General features: G+C 43.9%; 1 long non-coding RNA gene and 1 pseudogene across 1 annotated transcript; both read left to right on the top strand.

The window, feature by feature from the left end:
* The window catches only part of LOC129864730 (ATP-dependent RNA helicase DHX15-like), a 39,948-nt pseudogene extending 16,183 nt beyond the window's left edge, over positions 1-23,765 (top strand).
* On the top strand, positions 4,705-6,449 carry LOC129865756 (uncharacterized). Its single transcript, XR_008761407.1, has 3 exons — positions 4,705-5,748; positions 6,051-6,181; positions 6,364-6,449. It is a non-coding gene; the product is annotated as an uncharacterized LOC129865756 (long non-coding RNA).
* Positions 23,766-24,335: the final 570 nt, after the last annotated feature.

Genomic DNA, 24,335 nt, shown 5'->3' with positions numbered 1-24,335 from the left:
CAGGCCCCTCTTTTCCTGTGGTACGTGACGAGGCGGGTGAACTGCTCACTCCGGCCTCCCTCCCTCTCTTTCTCTCCCAGTCTGGCAGCATTTCATCTCTCTCCTCCAACGCTGTGTGTGGTGTGTGAGTGAGTGTTTAAAGGAGGCTCAACATTCTCAACAGTTTGATTAGCCTAAGCCGGGCCGGGGATCTTTTCCAAAGTTCAAACATGATCCCCATGTTTGCTCTCGCTGTTCAAAGGGATGTTGACATGAAAGAGGGGCACGGGTATCACAGGGAGCTGTTTGGACACCGCCTGGTTCCAGCAGACGCCACCTCCACATCTTGATAGATTGGGACAGGGTGTTTTGCGTGGTTGAGAGGACCGGTAAGCGGCTATAAATCTGCATCCAACAATTCTCTGAAGTCCTAACACTGGACCTCTCCCCAACATGCTAGCTCTCTCCTATCTGGTGATTACAGACTGTGTCTGAATGGCATGCTACCTCTCACGTAGCCGTTTTATCTTGTCCGTCTGCCTGGCCTGAAAAGAGAGAAGGGAAAGGGGGATACCTAGTCAGTTGTACAACTGAATGCATTCAACTGAAATGTGTCTTTCGCATTTAACCCAATTGTCTCAGAGGTGAGCTTGAGGTGTCTGTGTCTCAACCCCACATTACAAACAGGGAGTTGAGGCTAGAATGACCTTGTTGGTCACAACCATCCTTGAACCCCATATGACTTGCCTTCACTCAATGGCCAGGTTCATGAATAACATCAATTCTGGTGCCTCACTAAGCTCGATTGGCCAAGGGTCTTGAACATAGCAGTGAGCCGCTGATGTGGCCGGGCCCAAATTGTTCGAGGTGCCCTCCATTTCTACCAATCAGAGGAATGCTTTATTTGTCAACAGGCAGCTCCTCCCAGAGGGTTGGAGTGAAATATGGCCCCTGTTAGCCACAGTGCTCTCCCCCCTGCCGGTTAATAACCCAGAAATAATGTGCAGAGATGGTGCTCTAATGATATTACTGATGAAAAGTCTGGAAAGCTGTATACAGCCGGCAGACAGACAGGAAGGAGCCGGGCCTGCGCTCATCTGTGTAACGGGTCCCAGCCTCCAGACACATTCTGAATCAATGCAGTCAATGAGAGGCCTATATGGTTATGAAGTGTGAGGAGGCAGGCTAGCTACTCTGGCAGCTGCTAGGACATTGACTGAATCCTGACATACAGGTTATTGGCTGGGAATCGCCAGGGACCTCACGATACGTATTGTGATTCTCACGATTCTATATGTATTACGATTCGATACTGTGATTTTATTGTGATAATGTTCCAAACATATTGATCACCATGTCTGCTGCAGAGAGACGAGAGAATGAGAACATTTGCTTTGATCAGTCGTGGAAATAAAATAAAAAGTGCTGAAAACATGTTGGCTCACTATTTAACAAGCTATAGGATGAAAAATACCTGCATTTTAGCATCGGGTATATCCGACTGGCGCAAGCTAACGCTACCTAGTAAAAACATATGTTTTACTTGGAGTCAAAGTATTGATATATTGGGTCCAAAAATAATATTGCCCCAATCACTAAGACTCACCCCCTTGAACATTTCCCAGCTCCCTTTGAACAGGACATGACCTGTTTGCCAACCGTTCCTCTTGGGGAAAATGTTGGCAGACATTTTCTGAGCGATGGCCCAAGCTGCCTGTATCTGCTAGGCTAGCCGTCTTTGTTCCAGAAACACCTACGGGACACTGAGTGTGGCTGAGCATTCTTAATGTCTTGAACACTTTGCCAAGCAATTGGCTTTGGTTTAATTCCAGTGTTGTTTTGGTCTTCAGCGTTTACATTTGTACATTTGTAATAGGTGATTGATTCTCTTAGTTCAAAGAGATCCACTCAAACATATTATTAGATGACACCTCTAGTGTTCACTCAGATCAAGATGTACATCCCTCCTGAGGGGGAGGTGTAAACAAATCAATTAGGTCCGGGACGTTACCAGTACCGCGATACTAGCTATAGCACACAATATTTGACATACAGTAGGTTTTCAAAGGAACAAAGCATTTGGTCTGCTTCGTGTTTTCATTTTTGCCATGAAAAAAAAAAAAAAACTGCGATACTGGTGTCGTCCCGGCCTTATAATCAAAGCGACCGTTGGCTTGAGCAGGCTGCCTGTTGACAGGTTTGAAATGGGCCGTCTTTGCTGCCTCGCTCCTCAGCATGAATACAAAACAGAATGGTTCTACATCTGACGGCAGAATTACACAAGGCCAAGGGCTGAGCAGAAATAAAACTCCCAAGGCATTAATAACTAAAAAACAGTCAGGTATTTTTTGGCTGGAAAGAAATCCACACTTAAAAAGGTAGGATTTTAAAAAGCCTTTGAGGCTCACAGCTTTAGACAGCCAATAGAAACAGAGCTATGCCGGAGCTCAGAATCTGTTCTGGACATGTATCGATGGATGACGACTCACAGAGAAGTGTTTTGATCAACAGATGTGAATTTTGTGTGTGTGAATTTTGCATATTTTTCCCAAGGAAAAATACTATCACTTTTGTGATCACTTTTGTTAGAGAAAAGGGGTACTCTTTTTTTTGTCCTTTGGAGAAAGTTTTTCACGCCTATCCTTCCTGCAAGGAAGTGTGTCTGTTCAACGCTTTTGCAGATATAATACAAATAGCTACCTTCATTTGCATTTTTTTTCTGTGCTTGCAGTTGTATTGGTCTTGCTTTTCTATATATGTAAGGGACAGTGATGAGGCAGTTTTATTAACACCCCTTTACATTATGCTGAGATATTGGAGTGGAAGTTCCCACTACAGCAGGATTCAGACTGTCCGACAGTGTCATGGTGCACAACATACTCCGATGGTTTCTGGGGCCAATCAGGCTCTGCCGTTACATAACGAGAACCCCCCCCCCCGCGGCGGTCAAGGATCGCATGAGAGCAGCTGCAGATCTGTCTTCCTCCCTCTCCCCCGTTTGTGTAAACGCTGACAGAGACCCATAGGGTGATATGACTCATTTTATTATTTCGGGTGCTCTGATTCAGCTGTCATTTCTCATAGACAGCCTTGCTACAGGGGATAATTGTAATAGAAAAAGATATGGGACTGGGAGACGTGGACTCCACAGCAGCTTCCCGGCTCACGTCGCTCCCACAACCCAAACAGCTTTTAATTTCAGTTTTTCCCCCTCTCTCATCCCGTATGCAGTATTTGTCTAGGCCCTATTACATTTGAGAAAGAATGAATGTTGCAGCCGGCCATGATGCTTTGATCGACCGACGCACCTTTCTGACAGCTGAGGAGTGGGCTTTTTTTCTTCCTCGTCTCCCCTCAGCTTCTTCTCAGCTCTGTATTACTATGTGATGCCTCTGGTGAATCTCTCTTAAAGACATGCTCTGGTACTTTGGCAACTAAGAAAGTATTTTTTAAACCTCACCTCCCACAATTTGTCAATGTGTAGTTCATACATGTATAACCTATGAGCAGAAGTGCCTAAATTAGCCACGAAATCCCTAGTTTGAAAGCGACTGTTTTCTTGAGGCTGTGCCGGGCCATTTTCCCGACATTTCCCCCGACGTGGGCCAGCCCCTTAGCAATTAGAGTTCTAGCCAATGAGCTTCAGCCCCTCACATTTGAGTGACAGCTAGCAAGAGGCCTGCCCAGTGTTATCCAATGAGGTTGCAGGGCGAGAGCGAGAGACCGAGAGCGAGAGAGACCGAGAGCGAGAGAGACCGAGAGCGAGAGAGACCGAGAGCGAGACAGACCGAGAGCGAGACAGACCGAGAGCGAGACAGACCGAGAGCGAGACAGACCGTGAGAGACAGACCGAGTGAACGTGGTGCACACATCTGTACATTATGTGACGCGGAACAGGGACCACTTTTGGCTTGTGAGTGCTACTTTCAGAACTACTGGCTAACCCAGTCGTAATGTTTCCAAAATGATATTCGGAAATGGTGATTCATAGAGAAAGATGTAGGAAACAGGTCTCCTCCTTGTCTTTGAGGCAGTTGAAAACAAACCCTCTGCTCGCATCACCCGCTCTAGTTTAGAGCCTCATTTGCCGTGACTCATTTTATTGTGACTCAAAACATAATTGCAGCAATCCTCCAAGCTTATTAATTTTAATGCAACTTAACTCCTATTTCGAGGTGGGTTTGGAGCACTCCTCTGTCAGGGATTTTAATTTGGTGGGCGCTCTCGCACTGACACACGATGCCTGCACCTTGGGGCGCATGAATCATCCGCGTGTTTTGCTTTGTTTGTCGAAGTCGACAGGCACGGTTACTCACAAGCGAAGCAGAATTGAATTTCCTTTCATTTTTTTCACCTAAAACAAATTCCTCCAGTCTTGTCAAACTATCATCACGGAGGACGAACGCACACAGTGATTCTGAAAGGACTGTACTTTAAATGCAGACAACCTGCTGGAAAAGGAACTATTACATAAATGATTTGTTTGAATTTGGAAGACCTGTGGGAAGGGCTGAGGATGACATCTCGTGGAGACGGGTAGCGTGCTGCGAACCGACAGCGGCACCCCCTCCAAAAGCGGCAGCGCTAATGCATGCGGAAGGGACGCTCCGCGGCGAGGCAGCACGCCGCAGTTTGCAGACGCCTCATTCGACTTGATTGCAGCAACTGTTACGGTACTCTCCTGTTGGATCTATTAAAGAGTGAGTCTGCGATAGACCACAGCGATATCTGCAGGACTTAATTCATTCAGATGTTGCAGCTTGCTCGTTACGGAAGTGTAGTGACGAGTGTTGAGCAGTGCTTCAAGTCACCTATCCACTAAAGGGTGATTTGTATAGGGCCACAAATGATCTTTCTTCCTTTTATTAAAACATGTTTTTGCTCTCTCCATCTCATTATAAGATACTGTATGAGTGCATAGTGCCATTCCATTGCAGGGCCTCAACCCATGTTACACTCTCTCTTCCACAACCCCTCCCCTAACGACTGACTACACCCAGCTGTGCTCATTTCCGCAGGACGTGGTGTCGACAAACATCGCAGAGACTTCCCTGACCATCGACGGCATGGTGTTTGTTATTGATCTCGGATTTGCCGTCCCTCCTCTCCCCAGCCTAATCTCCTCCGATCGTCTGCCTCTGTTGCCTGAAAATCCCCAGATAAACAGAGCAGCGCTGCACCTGACAGCGGCAGAGATAGAAAAGCCAGTTATTAATTCTGCTGACATTTCTCCAGCACGGAGCCAAGTCATACATGTGGCTCAATCAGAGATGATATATGCACCCGGCGGATTGTCTGTGTGTGCGCGTTTGTGTGTGTGTGATATGGGAATGTGTGTTAGTGTCTCGTCCTCTGTGTGTGAAACTCAATTCCCCCTGTAACCTGCACACAAACACTGGTCTATTTCTCCACCTCGTAACCTTGATGCTCCCTATGCCACATCCCGTTTTCTAAATGTTAGTGTACCTGTGTTTTGGGTTGCAAAGAAATTCCCTGGTTTTCCCCAAAATCCCAGTTGGAGGATCCCTGGAATCAGGAGTGAATAAGCAGAAAAATCCCTGTTAAACCAGGGAATTATTTTGAAGTTCCCAGATTTCTGCTACCCTCCCTACCTGTGAGAGTGATCTGAATCCAGTCTGTGCCGCACCGGTCTGCCTTGCTGTTTCTGCCAGGTGTATAATTCTCATATCGGAGTGGAGTCCGTCCTGGTGACAGCCATCAGCAAAGCATCGGCCCAACACAGAGAAGGCCTACAAGACCGAGATGCAGGTTCGTCGTGGCACAGCTGGAATAATCACATTGTTCCCAGATGAATTGATGTCTACAACCGATTTGATTCTTCAAAGCTTAGAGGATAGGAATGCTAATATCCGGTGGTTTAGCCATACCTACATCATACATTATTTCCAGAGTTTTCATTTATCGCTTACTCACATCCGTGATTCATATAAGCGTAGTTCACTTGTACCTCGAGGCTATACGGAGAAAAAGCCTATGCACATAGAAATATCTCCATTCCCAGTTATCCAGTATTTCCACCGAGAACTAAAAGTCGCCTTTTCTTTTTTCAGCCCTTTTCACTCGGAGAACTGGTTTCCCCACCAATCACCCACAGCCTTTTTTAATAACCTGCGCCAGTGACACGGACCCCCCCCCCGTGACAAATGAACACGTGAAAGACCCAGTCCTCCACTTTAACAGGGTAATTCTTTCACGTCATGCCGACTGGCAGAGGGATTTGAAAACAAGTTAAATAGCCCTTCAAAACAGCCCCAGACTTCCATTTTCTGTTCACTTTGACGTACGAGATAATCGGCACCCTGACTAATTCATTTTGATTTGAACCCCTCCCCTCCGGTTTCCTCTCTTCTTACTCTATGACAGGACAAAACGTATCCAGATATTTTGAGGTCCAACCTGGATTCGGTCGTGCTGCAGCTCAAGAAGCTAGGTGCCGACGACTTGGTACATTTCGACTTCATGGACCCACCAGGTAAGAGGTCTTATATTGCATTTAGACAAAAGGCATCCATTTTGTTTTTGTGATACTTGGGGCCCTATCCAGTCACTCAGTCGAGGCTAAATGAACATTCTTGCTGTGCATTGCGTGTGTATACAGTGTGATTGTATACGTTGCTGACAGTTTGTTTCACAGTGTAAATCACAAAGCCAAACATGCATTTCTTTCACAGAAAAAAAGGTGAATGTTCTTGACTCATCCTGGAAACCCTGTTACGGAGATTGATTGAATAGGGCCCCAAGTTGTATATTGTGGGCTTTGATAAATAACATCATGGTGAATTTGGCTCACTGATCACAGAACCATCTGTTAAGGTCTAATGAACAGACATAGACCGGTAGAAACTGTTGCTCTGATGTCCACAAAACCTTTTGTTTAACTGTACATGTTTGATGTATGACACCCAATCTGGATCAGAAAAGTCACTTGAGAGCTTAAATCTAAAAAAAAAAAAAAACACATTCTAGAGTAGTTAATAATAAATAAATAATAATTTAGCAGTCTTGAAAGTTGAGCAGAATGGTCAGATTGGACCTTGTGGTTATTTGCTCTTTTGTTAAAATAGGTGGTTAAACTCCACTGTCAAAATCAGTCTGTTTCTATCGGCTTTGTGGGTACATGGTGTAGTTTGTGGCTGGTCAGTCGGTGTGTTTGGGCTACTGCTTCTCCAAGCGCTCCCCCTGTTCATCTGTACTGGGCTGGAGCCTGGACAGAACACACAGAGGCACTGAGTCTCATCCCAATGTCACACTCGAAAGACACTAAGCCAGGCCACTAACTTCCTTCCCTTCCCAGCAGCCCTAGAGCCAATGCGCCGTGTGTGTTCTTACTCTCCCCAAGGAGAACCCCCCTTCCCTCGGCCTCTCTCTACCTAGCCTCAAGCCCACACACACTCCCCCTCTCTCTCCACCTTAATACAGTTTTCATCTCCCCTCCGAGATTAAACCCATCTCTCCCCATCCGCTGCGGCAAACGCCATTTTGAGAATGAAATTGGTTACATCAATAGCCCCGGTATCACCTTGGCTATTGCCTTCTCTTTATATTCCGCCAATGAAACGTGACTGACCTACTCTCCCTACCTCCGCCACCCACCCCCCTCACCCTCTCCCAGCACGCAAGCTTCAGCCCCCCGCCGGCCCACTCAAGCCCTGTCCATTAAGTCTAATTGGAAATGAGGGGAAGGAATGATGACCTTATTCCTCTATACTGAAAAATATATATAAAATGCAACTTTTTTTTTACACCGAGTTACAGTTCATAAAAGCAAATCAGTCAATTGAAATAAATTCATTAGGCTTTAATCTATTGATTTCACATGACTTGCCATTGGAGGGCTTAGGCCCACCCACTGGGGAGCCAGGCCCAGCCAATCAGTGATTTTTTACAGACATAAATAGTCCTCAGAAATAATATTTTTGTGCGTGTGGAAAATGTCTGGGATTTTTTTATTTCAGCTCATGAAACCAACACTTTACACGTTGCGTTTATATTGTGGAATATATGGAAGTTGTACACGCTGTCAGTGGAGGCGCTGGGTCTGTCTAACTAGCTGCTCAGTGCCCCGGGTACACAAGCTGATTGGAATAGAAAGATAAAAGAGCTGGAGGAGGCTGTGCCATCGCTCCAACGCACTACAAAGCTTCTCCTCCAAGAAAAGCCTTTGTATCTCGCTGGCACACAGGTCAATTTGACATGCGGTGCAGAAGAACCACTCCCTAAAAGGCTACACCGGAGTTGTGGGTTCAGCCAAGTGAATCTCTGGACCTGGTTAAAGAGAGCCATGGAATTGGATCTCCAGGTAGAGGGGCATGATTGGAACATGTTTTTCTCCTTAGCCTGTTTGATTGTCCGGGTGTTCGCTTCATTAGGAGACATGGGAACACACACACACACACACAAAAAACAAAGCGTCTGCTCAACAAAGGGCTTGAGAGATGAAATGCTTCCTTGAGACAATTGAAAACCTCTGTTGCTCGATAATGGTGTGGAGGATGCTTCACATTAGCCTTTTGTTTTCATTTGTCATTAATTTGGGCACATTAAAAGGATTTAATCGTGACTTGGGTTTGTGCTACTGTTATTAAGACAAAGTGGGAATATTGTCATGGAGCTGCTGTCCGTTGTGGCTGTATTTCATGAAGCAGGCAGGCTGATACCTAGGAGTGGGCTAGGATTATCAAGGGTTATCAAAGAACACAGGCATGAAGGCCATTGGCCTTTAGTCTGTGTTAGGCTAGATTGGAGTTCGGCCTGAATCTTAGGGTGGAAATTGAGTTTCTTCGTTGTAACCAGGGAGCACACGAACGGCCTGTCTATTTCTCTGTTGACCTGCCTCGCTCCACGCTCAATAAGTACCGTGGCATGAACCCATATGGAAAATCTAAGAGAAATCAGTAGCGATTTACAGGAAGGACCAGCCCTGGGTGGGATTCATTTGCTTTGTGACATTTGCAGAGTAGTACATTTCAAAGCCAATGTGAGTTTAATGTACCTTTTAGCCTTTAGTCCCATTGATTTGGCCCTTGGTTAATATATCGGATTCTCGTGTATTGAGGCGGTCAATAGTTTCTTTCTGATGAGGTGAGCCATAGATTGCATTTCCACACAATCTGTAAAATCCGGTTTTCGTCCACAAGGAGTGGGTGAGCCACAAGCCATTGGTGTAGTAACACACTGGCATCAACATCATTAAACTCACATTGGCTCCCGAGTGGCGCAGTGGTCTAAGACACTGCATCTCACTGCAAGAGGCGTCACTGCAGTACCTGGTTCGAATCCAGGCTGCCTCACATCCGGCTGTGATTGGGATTCCCATAGAGTGGCGCACAATTGGCCCAGCGCCGTCCGGGTTTGGCCGGTAGGCCATTATTGTAAATAAGAATTTGTTCTTAACTGACAAAAGCAATTCAAGTAAATTGAACCAACATGGAATAGACGTTGAATTGACGCCTGTGCCCAGTGGGAAGTGATGCGGCTAGCTCTCACTTTAGTATAAAAAGTAGGGTTGATGCCCCAAATCGATATTTGTTCATCATAAGAATATACCCCCTTGCATTTTGAAAGAGGCTTTTTTCTTCCTTATTTGAGAGAGATGAAAGCGAACAACACGGCCCTCAGCTGAAGCTAATTTTCAGTTAACATGCAACTGGTCATTAGGCTTCAATTCTCCCGAGCCAAAGGTCAATAATTGCATCTTGGGGAAAAATCTTTTAACCAAACATTGGGAGCCTTGTGTTGATGCATTAAGTTAAGGGTTCCCCTGTAATTGCATTAGTTGTTTTGAATCGGGGGAGCGGAGGATAAAAAATGAGCCTCCCCGCCACGGTTACAAAATTGGCGTCCAGGGTAACGGCCACCATACACACACACACAGAGGTGCTTTCCTTCTGTTCTTCTTTACCTCCTCTGCCATCCCTTATTCTTCCTTGTTTTCTCTCCAATTTCAAAATGTATTCAACTGCTCCAACGAGATCCTGTCCATCACAGCCATGCCGTCAGGTAATAGTCAGGGAGAAAAGTGCGCTATGCCAATCACAAGCCTCCGTCACTATTGTAGGCGATACCTTGCCCTCCATCCCCCACAAAATATAGATTCAGTGAACTGCACCTGTTGCTACTTGTCCCCTTAGTTGTCTAGATGATGCTCCCTTTCAACCTTGACCCCTTTCTTGTTTAGTCTATTTGACCAGACAGTTTTTGGAGATAATTAGATATGTTCAAGTAATGAACTTCTCCTGAAACCCAACATTTTGATGTGCTTAGGTTTGCAGACAACATTTGTTGACACTAAATCTGGTCCATTTCACACCAGCTGTTTCATTAGAAAAACATATTTTTTCCGGAAAGATCGTAAAACCATGCCTCTTTGTCAGTGTAGCAATGCCATCTCTCTAGCACTGAGACTACAATGAGCTCCAACAAGAGCTGTGTAAAGGAGGTGTAATCTCAGTAACGATGTTGATGAATGTGATTTGACTGCGGCTGATAGCAAATGTAATCTCATGGTGCTTTAGATCTGCCTACTACAGACAGACTAGTCTTTGCTCCCTGCATGTAGATGGGAGAGGGCATGAAGGTTCGCCCACGACCCACTGGGCACAGTGATGTACAGTGCCTTGCGAAAGTATTCACCCCCCTTGGTATTTTTCCTATTTTGTTGCCTTACAACCTGGAATTAAAATAGTTTGGGGGTTTGTATCATTTGATTTACATAACATGCCTAACACTTTGAAGATGCAAAATATATGTGAAATAAACAAGAAGACAAAAAAATACTTTGTAGAGCCACCTTTTGCAGCAATTACAGCTGCAAGTCTCTTGTGTTATGTCTCTATAAGCTTGGCACATCAAGCCACTGGGATTTTTGCCCATTCAATGCAAAACTGCTCCAGCTCCTTCAAGTTGGATGTGTTCCTGCTGGTGTACAGCGATCTTTAAGTCATACCACAGATTCTCAATTGGATTGAGGTCTGGGCTTTGACTAGGCCATTCCAAGACATTTAAATGTTTTCCCTTAAACCACTCAAGTGTTGCTTTAGCAGCATGCTTAGGGTCATTGTCCTGCTGGAAGGTGAACCTCTGCCCCAATCTCAAATCTCTGGAAGACGGAAACAGGTTTCCCTCAAGGATTTCCCTGTATTTAGCACCATCCATCACTTCTGGATGAAGAAAAGTGATGAAAAAAGTGAAAAACATCCCCACAGCATGATGCTGCCACCACCATGGTTCGCTGTACGGATGGTGTGCTCGGGGTGAGGTGTTGGGTTTGTGCTAGACATAGCGTTTTCCTTGATGGCCAAAAAGCTACATTTTAGTCTCATCTGACCAGAGTGCCTTCTTCCATATGTTTGGGGAGTCTCCCACATAACTTTTGGCGAACACCAAACGTGTTTGCTTATTTGTTTCTTTAAGCAATGGCTTTTTTCTATCCACTCTTCCGTAAAGCCCAGCTCTGTGGAGTGTACAAGCTTAAAGTGGTCCTTTGGAGCTTTGCAGCTCCTTCAGGGTTATCTTTGGTCTCTTTGTTGCATCTCTGATTAAATGCCCCCCTTGCCTGGTTCGTGAGTTTTGGTGGGCGGCCCTCTCTTGGCAGGTTTGTTGTGGTGCCATATTCTTTCCATTTTTTAATAACGAATTTAATGGCGCTCCGTGGGATGTTAAAAGTTTTGGATATTTTTTATAACCCAACCCTGATCTGTACTTCTCCACAACTTTGTCCCTGACCTGTTTGGAGAGCTCCTTGGTCTTCATGGTGCCGCTTGCTTAGTGGTGTTGCAGAATCTGGGGCCTTTCAGTATATATATACACTGAGATCATGTGACACTTAGATTGCCCACAGGTGGACTTTAATTAATTATGTGACTTCTGAAGGTAATTGGTTGCACCAGATCTTATTTAGGGGCTTCATAACAAAGGGGGTGAATACATATGCACGCACCACTTTAAAAAAAAATTCCATTTGATTTCACCAATTTGGACTATTTTGTGTATGTCCATTACATTTAATCCAAATAAAAATCGATTTAAATTACAGGTTGTAATGCAACAAAATAGGAAAAACACCAAGGGGGGTGAATACTTTTGCAAGGCACTATTGAAAAGAAGAGGGATAGCAAAAGGAGCTGGAGGTGTCAGTTAGTTCATATGTCAGGCAGGAAACATGTTTGTCTACAGTAAATTAATGAGTTTATAGGCTAGTCTCAGCAGGACCAATGTGCTCTGGCAGTAATTGCACTTTAGGCTTGCCAAAGCAGAATGCTCCTCATTGAGATTAATCTGATACTTTTGAATGGGGGGAAAGGGAATTTAACTAGCTAGCTATTTGGACACACCACACATTTTATAACGGGTGTGTCAGGGAACCCAGTTTTCTGCTGAGTTCACTACCGCGTCAGCAGTGGAACCTAGGCCTAGCCTCGCACAGGCAACCAAGTGCAGGGGTTCGTTAAACACTCCGCTTTCACCGGTTAAGTCCATGACGGAGCATGCTTTGACGTGAGGCGGCTCCGAGCAAGTTGTGGGAGGGCGGGAGGTGTTTGATGCAGTCTTGATGTACGAGTGCTTTTCCGCTTGGGTGCAAGACCAGGGTTTTCCCTCTCTTAACTGCTCAGGCCCAGATTGAGTGGTTAGGATTACACTTTGCCTTTGGTCTCTTTCTGCACCACCGTTGAAAGAGTTTGAGTCAGATGCAGGCTAGTTTCATTGATGCCCTTTTGCCAACAAGTTTGAGTAAATATACTTTTGGGGGGGGGGTTGCAGCCCCTTTCCATGCCCCTCCTCTCATCCCTTGGTTGAGTTTCGGTTATGCAGTACACAGCTCATCAAATAGCCAAACTCAGTCCTGCGCAAAGCAGGAGAAAGCCATCCCTCCTTCACACTCTCCCCCCTCCCTTCACCTCCTGTTCCAATATGCATCTGTATGCCCTGTGAAGTGCTCTCTGACCTTGTTCCTCTCTGTGGGAATTGATAAAATCATACATATGGGTGGCTGTGTTGGAGTCCATACCAACCTCGTTTAGTCCCACAGTGTTTCGTGTGACCCACGGAGGCTAGGAAGGCGGCCGAGGAGTCCAAGATAAGGTTCACCCACATTGATGGAAATCACCTGACCCTCCTCAATGTCTATCACACCTTCAAACAGAGTATGTGTCCTTCACTAAAATGTCCAACAAGCATGCTTTGTAACCCAGGACTCGACTAAATCTGTCTCCGGTAAACCAACCTTAATATCACCTAACATAAATCTCTCGCCTCTCACAGACCACGAGTTGACGTAGTGGTGCTACGACAACTTTGTGAACTACCGGTCGCTGACAACGTGCACCAGCAGCTGTACCGGATTATGGACCTCTTCAACCTGCCCCGCTGCAGCACAGAGTTCACCAGCAGACACTACTATATCCACATTCACAGAGCACTGGTCCCCGGATACTTCATGCAGGTCAGTGCTCACCGGCCAAACAGAGAAAGGGCCCAGAGGGTTCTGTCTCAGTATGTGTCATCATGCTCGACGGTGCCATTATGTTCCCCAACAACACAGCACTTGGTTTTGACCTTTAGGCAGAAGTCCCTTGTTCCCAAAACATCACAGACCAGAGTGGAGTATGTAGATTAGTCAGCTACACCATAGCTGTGTTCAAATACTCATACTAACAGTACTATTTGTGACATTCATTGAGTATGCTTATTGGTCATAGTCTGGATCGAGTTTGTATGCCAAAAGTTCCCGGATGTCGTGCTAAATTCACCAAAATATGAAGTATACACGCAGTGGACACTATTTCTGTACTTTTAGGGCCCATAATGCAATTCTTCAGGAAATGGGCACAGCTTCACAATATTTCCAGAATTGAAGAAAATATGCAGCCGAAGTCCGACAAGAGCGGATACAAATTAATTGCTTTAACTAATTATGACAAATGTTAAGAAAATGTTGAGCAATGTAATAAAGTAATTACTTTTCAAATAAGTTACGCTACACGTTATGTTGGCTGACAATGTGTTGGCTACGCTATCCTTATGAACCGCATAGCATATCATTACAGCAGTATGTACTGGTATGTTATCTAGCTACCTCGTTAGTTGGCTACTAATACATTGAACTTGCCAGTATATGAACTATATGCCATCTAACTACCCATCGTTTATTGACTTGATTATCCATGTCATTAGCTCAGTGGTATAGTCGTTGTGCGTTCAATGGACATAAATTTGCTCTGGCTATCTACTCCGATTTCAGAGCACTCTCGTCTGAGTGTGCTAGAGCGCAGAATAACTGATGAACAAACGCTCAACACCCGTTTAATATGGCTGGTGTCAGTAAACGTCAGCAAAAAAATTGTAATTAAATTGTTGCCAGCAGCACAGTTACAGTGACCAACGCTCTGGATAACGTGAAAACAGCCTAACCAGATCTGCTATGGTGAGTAAAATGGTCAAAGTGAGGTATTTTCTAATTTGTGTCTGAAAGTAGCTAGCCAGTTAGCTTGTGTGCTTGACTTCAGTGCAGTTGTGATGGTCAGAACGCTCGGCTCAACCCTACTCCTCGGCCAGTGTGCGCTCTGAGAGGGGAAACGCTCTGAATTTAAGAACGCCCAGAGCACACTCTGACACTTAAGATTGAATTCACGAACACAAATGTCTAGCTAGTAATTTATGCTAGCAAGAGGTTGCATAGCAACATCATCAAGTTCCGGTAGACAAGCATAGCGCTAGTATGCTCAACTGAAAAGGATACAGTTTGTTTACAATATACAAAAATTAACTAATAGTAAATACTGTATACACTCATTAAGTATGTAGTATGTTAGTCTGGGTATTCGAACACAGCCCTAGTCAATGAGTGTGCAAAACATGTGATTTCGTTTAGACTGACTAGGTGAATCCAGGTGAAAGCTACGATCCCTTGTTGATGTCACTAGTTAAATCCACTTCAAATCAGTGTAGATGAAGGGGAGGAGACAGGTTAAATAAGGATTTTTAAGCCTTGAGACATGGATTGTGTTTGTGTGCCATTTAGAGGGTAAATGGACAAGACAAAAGATTGAAGTTCCTTTGAATGGTTATGGTAGTAGGTGATAGGCGCACTGGTTTGAGTGTGTCGAGAACTGCAAAGCTGCTGGGTTTTTCACATTCAGTTTCCTTTGTGTATCAAGAATGATCCACACCCCAAAGGACATCCAGCCAACTTGACACAACGGTGGGAAGCATTGGAGTCAACATGGGCCAATATCCCTGTGGAACGCTTTCAACAACTTGTAGTACGAGTGCTCTTGTCACAAACTGTTGCAAGCTGATGAGGCTGGAGACTGCATCCTGTTAGATACGCACTCAGTTTATTGGGTACACCTGTCTAGTACCGGGTCAGACCCCCCTTTGCCTCCAGCACAGACGGAATTCTTCAGGGCATTTAACAAGGTGTCGGAAACGTTCCACAGGGATGTTGGTCCATGCTGACGTAATGGCATCACACAGTTGCTGCAGATTGGACGGCAGTACATTCATGCTGTGAACAGACTGTTCCATCTCATCCCAAAGATGCTCTATTGGGTTGAGGTCTGGGGACTGACCAGGCCACCCAAGTAAACTGAACTCACTGTCATGTTCCAGGCGATGTTTTTCCACTCCTCAATTGTCCCAGGAGGGCGGACGTTTCTGGATCCGGCGTGCCTGGCAACGACGATCATACCACGCCCAGTCACTTAGGTCACTCTTTTTATCCATTTTAATGTTCAATCGAACTGTAACTGAATGCCTCGATGCCTGTCTGTCAGCTTTCTATAGCAAGCCATGGCTACATGACTCACTGACTGTAGAAGTGATCCATTTTGGTGAACGGTGTAGTGAATCTAATGAACTAGCCGGTGTGTCTAGTTAAGCTTATGAATAATGACACACACCACGTAGACATAGAAAGTGTTCATTAAATGTACTTTTTGGTGAAAAACAAAAATGCCCATATACAGGCTATGGCACTTTCCAAAACAAGATACCGGATACTTCAGAATTTTGGCAATGAGGCCCTTTATCTACTTCCCCAGAGTCAGATAAACTCATGGGTACCATTTTTATGTATCTGCATCCAGTATTAAGGTAGTTAAATAGGTTACATTCAGTCACAGAAAGCTAACTTTGCTAGCTAGCTTATCACTTCACCCTAAAACTGTATTTGTTTAATGCAAACCATAACGCAAAGTATGCTGATTGGCTGCAAAAACGTTAACTGGGTTACATGACTGGTATTTCACTTTCTTGACAAACTGTTGCATATGAGAGGAGTGTCTTGAGAGTGATGTCTGCAACCAGTCTTAAAGCAATATACACACAATATCCCATAATGACAAATCGAAAACAGGTTTAGAAATTTCTGCAAATCTATTAAAAATTAGAAACTGAAACACCTTATTTACATAAGTATTCAGAACCTTTGCTATGAGACTCGAAATTGAGCTCAGGTGCATCCTGTTTCCATTGATCATCCTTGATGTATCTACAACTTGATTGGAGTCCACCTATGGTAAATGATTGGACATGATTTGTTAACTCACACAGTTGACAGTGCATGTCAGAGCAAAAAACAAGCCATGAGGTCAAAGGAATTGTTCGTTGAGCTCCGAGACAGGATTGTGTCGAGGCACAGATCTGGGGAAGGGTACCAACACATTTCTGCAGCATTGAGGGTCCAAGAAAACAGTGGCCTCCATCATTCTTAAATGGAAGATGTTTGGAACCACCAAGATTCTTCCTAGAGCTGGCCACCCGGCAAAACTGAGCAATCGGGGGAGAAGAGCCTTAGTCAGGGAGGTGACCAAGTACCTGATGGTCACTCTGACAGAGCTATAGGAGTTAATCTGTGGAGATGGGAGAACCTTCCAGAAAGACAACCATCCCTGCAGCATCCCACCAATCATTTCTTTATGGTAGTGGCCAGACGGAAGCCACTCCTAAGTAAAAGGCACATGACAACCCGCTTGGAGTTTGCCAAAAGGCACCTAAAGACTTTCAAACCATGAGAAACTAAGTGTCGATTATCTGGTCTGATGAACTCAAGATTGAACTCTTTGGCCTGAATGCCAAGCATCATGTCAGGAGGAAACCTGGCACCATTTTTCAGCAGTAGGGACTGGGAGACTAGTCAAGATCGAGGGAAAGATGAATGGAGCAAAGTACAGAGAGCTCCAGAGCGCTCAGGACCTCAGACCGGAGCGAAGGTTCACCTTCCAACAGGACAATGACCCTAAGCACACAGCCAAGACTATACAGGAGTGGCTTCGGGACAAGTGTCTGAAAGTCCATGAGTGGCCCAGCCAGAGCCCGGACTTGAACACGATCAAACATCTCTGGAGAGACCTGAAAATAGCTGTGCCGCAACGCTCCCCATCCAACCTGACAGAGCTTGAGAGGATCTGCAGAGAAGAATTGGAGACTCCCCAAATACAGGTGTACCAAGCTTGTAGCATCATACCCAAGAAGACTCGAGGCTGTAATCGCTGCCAAAGTTGCTTCAACAAAGTACAGAGTAAAGGGTCTAAATACTTATGTAAATGTGACATTAGTTTTATTTTGAATAAATGAGCAAAAAATTCTAAAAACCTCTTTTTGCTTTGTCATTATGGGGTATTGTGTGTAGATTGAGGGGAAAAAGCAATTTTGTAACGTAACAAAATGTGGAAAAAGTCAAGGGGGTCTGAATAGTTTCCTTAGACACTGTACATCTTGATTGACCAAGTTTATCAATAGAGATTTACCATTGAAATCTAAATATTACCATTATGTTGTTAGATTAGGTAAAACAAAGTTACATTTGGTTTATTAAAAAATTGATTAATCTCTGGACCACCTGTTGTCATCAAAATGTTGTAATGTAATGATATTGAATATCGGCATAAAATATCAGACAGACAGACATCGGCCTCCTTGACCCCTCTCCAATTTCTTAAATAAAAAAAAAATCAGTATCGGCCTGCAAAAAAAAATGCATATCAGTCATTGTAACACAACAAGTCAAGATACTTATTGTAATGGATAGCCTCCCCTAGGTGTACACACACAGGCGCTACCAGTTAAACACATAATAAGAAATCAAGTCAATTTGCTGCCCACTCAGGGAAAATAAATGACATTTTGTTGAAAGTCCATTTCCGGAGGGAACCTGAAAACATGCGACCTGACAAGTTGAATTACGACATTAATATTTAAATATTTGTCAACATTAACCTTTATCACAAAGACAAATTTGTAGCTCATGTTGCAGTTTAGGGGCGTTTGAACGCACGTCTTTGTGCGGAGAGGTCTTTATTGAGACTGATTGCCCTGGTTAATCGCAACAGCCGTCGTCTGCATAATAAAGTACCACGAAAGGAAACAAGAAAACTCACCGCCCTCTTAACTTGGCGAAGTTTAAATCGCCTATGCCCAGAGCTGCCGCTTCCCCCCCCCCCCTTTTCTGTGGAATTGATTGTGTTCATTGTACATTAAGGTAGGCACTACATTCCATGAGGTCAGTGTCGTTCAACCGTACTAGTCCCATTTGGCATCAAGTATCCTACATGGTAATAACTGTTCGATTGTTGCATCACTTCAGGCTAGAAAACAAACCTACAGAAGAGAAGCGCTCGGGCAGGAAACGTGTTAAATGCATATGGACTTTGATATACTGTATGGGTTGGATTTTGATAATACAGGTCTGTGGAAGTGATCTTGACATGTACTGTAGTTAGTCTTGTGTGCCCTGTCTGGCTAATATCTAGCCTACTTTTTCCTGTCTGTCTGTGTGTCTACCAGGTAGCCCATTTGGAGCACACAGGCCACTACCTGACGGTGAAGGACAACCAGGTGGTCCAGCTGCACCAGTCCTGTGTGCGACCACAAGCCGGAGTGGGTGATATACAATGAGTTTGTGCTGACCACCAAGAACTACATCCGCACCTGCACCGACATCAAACCAGAGTGGTATTTAGAAAACATGTGTATTGTTTGCATTGTTAGGTATACTGCACTGTTGGAGCTAGAAACAATCATTTCGCTGAACCTTTCTATAAAATACGTGTACGCTACCAATAAAATTAGATTTGGTAAGTTGTCAGCAGCTTACTGGCTGCCTAGCCCTATATCCATCTTGTCTAGTGAGTTGACTGCAGGCCTATAGTCAGTCCTCTCCTAGATTCTGCTAGGTGTGTGTCTATGTGCTTGGCTGCAGTCAACCCGCCTGCTCTGATATTCCTCTAGACCTGTGAGAATGTGTGTGTTCACGTGTGTGAACAAGCAGTCAGCCTGCTCCTTGTGTGTGTGTGTGTGTGTTTGTGAGACAGTGTGCACATTGTTGGATTACGTGGGTGTTTGTTCATCTGTCTGTGTGTGCTTGCGCATTCATGTGTCGGATGAAGTGTCTGCGGCAATCTCTGTGTGCGAACGCGGGAGAGAAAGCCTTCTCTCTCTCTCTCTCTCACACACACACACACACACGTCATGACTAATATGTTTACTTGTCTCCTTTCCCAGGCTGGTGAAAATCGCCCCGCAGTACTAAGAGATGGATAACTTCCCCAACTGTGAAGCCAAGAGACAGTTGGAGCGCATCGTCGCTAAACTCTCAACCAAGGAATACTCTGTACTAACACTAGTGTGCATGAGAACAATACCATCACCACCAGCACTAAGGAACTCTGAACTCTTCATCTGAGCCTTGCATTTTCTTATTTGTTGATTTAAAAAAAAAAAACATTTTACCACCTGTGGTCATTGTGATTAACAGGTGGTTGGCATTGCGGTTGATCCGGGTTGGGAGTGAGCGGTCAACACCATTACCGTCATTGACCATGTTAAAGCATAACCATTTAAGTAGATGTTGACTTTCCTCTTTAGAAAGTGTCAACTCTTACCAAAATGTACTTAGGTACAGAATGTCTATGCTAATTCATTGAACAAACTTTGACTTCAATTAATGGAAAAAAAAAATACATCTCAGCTTTGACGGTTTAGAACCCTCCGTCTTGCTTGTCCAGACAGCTACCAAACTTTGGTATTGGGTGGGCTCAGAAGGTTGAAATATTAAATGTATTTTAATAGCAGCAAAGCAGGAAGTAAAACAGGAAGTGTACCCATCAATATCAGCTGTGATCGTATGATTCAGCTCAAATGACATTACAAAAAATACATTCCAGGTGTGTTCGTAAATTTAAACTGGAGTGCCAGAGAGTGCGCTCTGGAAGTTCTTAATAAATTCAGAGCTTTGTCAGATTGCCCGTTCGTAAATTCATAGCGCACACTGGACTCTCTGGCCGAGGAGTAAGGTTGATCCGAGCGTTCTGACCTCACAGAGGTAGTCAAGCACCCAAGCTAACTGGCTAATGTTGGCTAGCTACTTCCAGACACAAATTAGAGAACAGCTGACTCTGACCATTTTACTCGCCCTAGCAGAGATGTCGATGTTTACTGACACTGGCCATATTCAACCGGTGTTGAGCGTTCCTAAATTCATTCATCAGTTATTCTGCACTCTGGCACACTCAGGCGAGAGTGCTCTGAAATCGGAGTAGATAGCCAGAGCGAATTTACAGACGCACCCTCCATTGCATGAGCGGCAGCAGTTAGCATATTTGAAATGAACCTTCTACATTACCATGGAAATGATTGCGTCACAATAACAGGCAGTCATTGCGAGTGTACCCATGAGTTTACCAGTCAAATTGTCAGGGTTAGAGCGTCCACGCCATTCTATGTCAATGTATGCTACTGCTGCATTGTGGGAGGTGTTGCCTAGGCAACCAAAGACTTGTTTGCTACAACATATTGCTTGTTTCCGCAAGGGAGAGGCTATACGGACACGCCTGGTGACCAAAATGTATGACGTAAGTCGCGCAGCGAGAGTTTAGGGGACGAACGGATTCAGTTATAGATCACCAGTTGGCTCCCTTTTCTGATCATCACTTGATTTCCCTGAATTTACAAGCTACTAAAAAAAAAAGGTACTTGAGGATATTGGAAATTAAACAACACACTTCTTAAAGATCCTATTCTTATTGAAACATCAAATATTTAGCCAAAGATATTGTTGCAAGAAAATACTTGGACATTTCTCAAATATAAAGTCAGAGTTGTAGCCATTAAATGTGCTAAAGAGCTGATGCACTTAAAGAAACTTAGAGAAAACGAGTTGATGAGCATACTTGACAGTTTTCTAAAGAAAGATAATCTATCTGAAGAAGAAGAGTCTGTATTTAAATCTTTACAACTAGAATTAGAACAGCTTTACACGGATCTGGCAAAGGGTGCCTTTGTCAGATCAAGAACAAAATGGATTGAAGAGGGAAGAAACACTAGTTACTTTTTTGCACATGAAAAGAGAAACTACAAAAGAAAGTCTAACTGCACTCAAAATGAAGGATGCGTTATGCAAAGATTCCATTACAAACCAAATTTTTCAATTCCTTTTCTGAAAACCTTTACAACTCACAATTTCAGGAAGATGGTTGTGAAAGCTACATTTGCCACATTCAGAATTATGTCCCTGTAATTGATGATTTCCACTCAGTTTGCGATTCACCTGTGTCAATTGAAGAAATTAGAGGCTCTGAATTCAATGAAAAAATGGGAAATCTCCTGGCCTAGATGACCAGTCAGTTGAATTCTTTCGGCAGTTTTTGGAGTTACTAGAAGACCCTATTTTTAAGATGTTTCAAGATTGCTTTAAAAAAAAAGAAAATGGGGAAATGGTCTCCACTATGAACAGGGCCTTATTATTGCAGTGATTCCAAAGCCCAATAAAGACCCTTCTCTGACAATTGGAGACCAATTACTTGATTAAATACTGACTACAAATCGACTGCTCTTGTTTATGCCAAAAGATTAAAGAATGGAATAGATACCATTATAAATGAGACTCAAACAGGATTTATGAAGGGCCATCACATAACCACAAACATTTGTTTAGTCTTGGACCTTCTAGATTATTCAGATGCAACTGATTCAGATGTGGTCGTCTTATTTTTGGACTTCTGTAAAGCCTGATACAATTGAACATGATTTTCTCTTTAGGTCACCTACACTTCACCGAAACCAAAAAGTTGATCAAAGTCATTCGCATGTTTTACAAAGATATAAATAGTTCTGTGTTACTAAACCTTAATACATCCAAAAGATTCACTATCAACAGAAGTGTACGACAGGGATGCCTAATTTCGCCATTTTTATTCATTTTGGTTGTGGAACTTCTATCTCTAGATATTCTGAATAATGCAAATCTGCATGGTATAACCATTTTTAACAAAGAAATCAATTTCCTAACCGCCGGATGATGCTGCTCTTTTTTAATAGACAAAGACCAGGTCGCCCATGCCCTTAATGATATCACTGCATTCTCTATTGCATCAGGATTAAAACTGAATGCTTCTATATGTGAGATCGTATGTTTATAAACTCAGGAAAAAAAAGAAACGTCCCTTTTTCAGGACCATGTCTTTCAAAGATAATTTGAAAATCCAAATAACTACACAGATGTTCATTGTAAAGGGTTTAAACACTGGTTTCCCATGCTTGTTCAGTGAACCATAAACAATTAATGAACATGCACCTGTGGAACTGTCCTTAAGACACTAACAGCTTACAGAAGGTAGGCAATTAAGGTCACAGTTATGAAAACTTAGAACACTAAAGAGGCCTTTCTACTGACTCTGAAAAACACCAAAATAAAGATGCCCAGGGTCCCTGCTCATCTGCACGAACGTGCCTTAGGCATGCTGCAAGAAGGCATGAGGACTGCGGATGTGGCCAGGGCAATACATTTCAATGTCCGTACTGTGAGACGGCTAAGACAGTGCTACAGGGAGACAGGACAGACAGCTGATCATCCTCGCAGTGGCAGACCACGTGTAACAACACCTGCACAGGATAGGTACATCAGAATATTACACCTGCGGGGTAGGTACAGGATGGCAACAACTGCCCGAGTTACACCAGGAACGCACAATCCCTCAATCAGTGCTCAGACTGTCCGCAATCGGCTGAGAGAGGCTGGACTGAGGGCTTGTAGGCCTGTTGTAAGGCAGGTCCTCACCAGACATCACTGGCAACGTCTTCACTGACGCGGTTTCGTCTAACCAGGGGTGATGGTTGGATTCGCGTTTATCGTCGAAGGAATGAGAGTTGGAGTGGGATCGATTTGGAGGTGGAGGGTCTGTCATGGTCTGGGGCGGTGTGTCACAGCATCATCGGACTGAGCTTGTTTGCAGGCAATCTTAACGCTGTGTTACAGGGAAGACATCCTCCTGCAGGCTCATCCTGACATGACCCTCCAGCGTGACAATCCCACCAGCCATACTGATCGTTCTGTGCAAGATTTCCTGCAAGACAGGAATGTCCAAGTTCTGCCATGGCCAGCGAAGAGCCCGGATCTCAATCCAATTGAGCACATCTGGGACCTGTTGGATCGGAGGCGGAGGGTTAGGGCCAGGGCAATTTCCCCCAGAAATGTCCGGGAATTTGCCGGTGCATTGGTGGGAGAGTGGAGTAACGTCTCACAGCAAGAACTGGCAAATCTAGTGCAGTCCATGAGGAGGAGATGCACTGCAGTACTTAATGCAGCTGGTGGCCACACCAGATACCGACTTTTGATTTTGACCCCCCCTTTGTTCAGGGACACATTATTCAATTTCTGTTAGTCACATTCTCTGGAACTTGTTCAGTTTATATCTCAGTTGTTGAATCTTATGTTCATACAGATATTTACACATGTTAAGTTTGCTGAAAATAAACGCAGTTGACAGTGAGAGGTTGTTTCTTTTTTTTGGGTCTGATGAAATAGAAAATATTCCTATAAAGGACTGTTAAATATTTAGGAATACTTCTGTCAAAAAACCACTTAGACAACATATGAATTTCTCTCCTAAAATTAAGAAAAAAATATAAAAATATATGTAATAATAATTGGCTACAACGGGATCTTTCTATACTTGGGAGAGTACTTCTGTCCAAGGCAGAGGGACTGTCTCACTTTGTGTACCCCTCATTATCTTTATTTGTAAATCCTTCTACTTGTAAAGAGATCAACAAGACTCTTGACTTCATCTGGAAAAATAAGTCAGTTCTCTCTAATTAAAAGAGCTGAAGGCGGTCTGGAAGTGTTGGATTTTGTTGACAGAAATAACACTTTCAAGATCAACTGGTTGAAAAGATGTTTGATCTATATGATATTTCATTCCAAATTAATGTGTTTAGTAAATTGGGAGGTCATAGATTTTTACTGTAATGTAATTATATTCCTGAAAGATTACCTGCTAATTGGCTAGGTTTCACCAACAAGCTTTAATGGCCTGGAAAATGAAAGCTCTTTTGTGGAA

This window comes from Salvelinus fontinalis, chromosome 11, assembly GCF_029448725.1.
Source record: "Salvelinus fontinalis isolate EN_2023a chromosome 11, ASM2944872v1, whole genome shotgun sequence".
NCBI lineage: Eukaryota > Metazoa > Chordata > Actinopteri > Salmoniformes > Salmonidae > Salvelinus > Salvelinus fontinalis.
Note: the sequence above shows the minus strand (reverse complement) of the source record. Positions and strands in the feature narration are given on the sequence as shown.